Genomic DNA, 1824 nt, shown 5'->3' with positions numbered 1-1824 from the left:
TTATAACACTTACAACATCAAGAAAACCATTCAGACAGAAGTTACATGCCATACTTTGCAAATGCATTGAAAACGCTATTCGGGAGCTGAAAAGCACTTTAGAGCATTGAAAATATGAAAGTCTCAAAAACGGAATCTAAGGGCTAAACATCTTCACAAAACACCTTTTCCATGTATATAGTGCCACAGAAACATGTTATAACACTTACAACATCAAGAAAACCATCCAGACAGAAGTTACATGCCAAACTTTGTAAACGCATTGAAAACGCTATTCAGCTGTAAAGCACTTTAGAGCAATAAAAAAAGGAAAGTCTCAAAAACGGAATCTGATGGCTAAACATCTTCACAAAACACCTTTTTCATGTATATAGTGCCATAGAAACATTTTATAACGCTTACAACATCAAGAAAACCATTCAGACAGAAGTTACATGCCAAACATTGTAAATGCATTGAAAACGCTATTCAGGAGCTGAAAAGCACTTTAGAGCATTGAAAATATGAAAGGCTCCAAAAAGGAATCTAAGGGCTAAACATCTTCACAAAACACATTTTCCATGTATAAACAGCCACAGAAACATGTTATAACACTTACAACATCAAGAAAACCATTCAGACAGAAGTTACATGCCAAACTTTGTAAATGCATTGAAAATGCTATTCAAGAGCTGTAAAGCACTTTAGAGCAATAAAAAAAGGACCGTCTCAACAACGGAATCTAATGGCTAAACATCTTCACAAAACACATTTTCCACGTATACACAGCCACAGAAACATGTTATAACACTTACAACATCAAGAAAACCATCCAGACAGAAGTTACATGCCAAACTTTGTAAACGCATTGAAAACGCTATTCAGGAGCTGTAAAGCACTTTAGAGCAATAAAAAAAGGAAAGTCTCAAAAACGGAATCTGATGGCTAAACATCTTCACAAAACACCTTTTTCATGTATATAGTGCCATAGAAACATTTTATAACGCTTACAACATCAAGAAAACCATTCAGACAGAAGTTACATGCCAAACATTGTAAATGCATTGAAAACGCTATTCAGGAGCTGAAAAGCACTTTAGAGCATTGAAAATATGAAAGGCTCCAAAAAGGAATCTAAGGGCTAAACATCTTCACAAAACACATTTTCCATGTATAAACAGCCACAGAAACATGTTATAACACTTACAACATCAAGAAAACCATTCAGACAGAAGTTACATGCCAAACTTTGTAAATGCATTGAAAATGCTATTCAAGAGCTGTAAAGCACTTTAGAGCAATAAAAAAAGGACCGTCTCAACAACGGAATCTAATGGCTAAACATCTTCACAAAACACATTTTCCACGTATACACAGCCACAGAAACATGTTATAACACTTACAACATCAAGAAAACCATCCAGACAGAAGTTACATGCCAAACTTTGTAAACGCATTGAAAACGCTATTCAGGAGCTGAAAAGCACTTTAGAGCAATAAAAAAAGGAAAGTCTCAAAAACGGAATCTAATGGCTAAACATCTTCACAAAACACCCTTTTCATGTATATAGTGCCACAGAAACATTTTATAACGCTTACAACATCAAGAAAACCATTCAGACAGAAGTTACATGCCAAACTTTGTAAATGCATTGAAAACGCTATTCAGGAGCTGAAAAGCACTTTAGAGCATTGAAAATATGAAAGGCTCCAAAAAGGAATCTAAGGGCTAAACATCTTCACAAAACACATTTTCCATGTATAAACAGCCACAGAAACATGTTATAACACTTACAACATCAAGAAAACCATTCAGACAGAAGTTACATGCCAAACTTTGTAAAT

This window comes from Hypomesus nipponensis, chromosome 11 (genome assembly GCF_054491055.1).
Source record: "Hypomesus nipponensis isolate SF chromosome 11, ASM5449105v1, whole genome shotgun sequence".
Lineage (NCBI taxonomy): Eukaryota > Metazoa > Chordata > Actinopteri > Osmeriformes > Osmeridae > Hypomesus > Hypomesus nipponensis.
Note: the sequence above shows the minus strand (reverse complement) of the source record.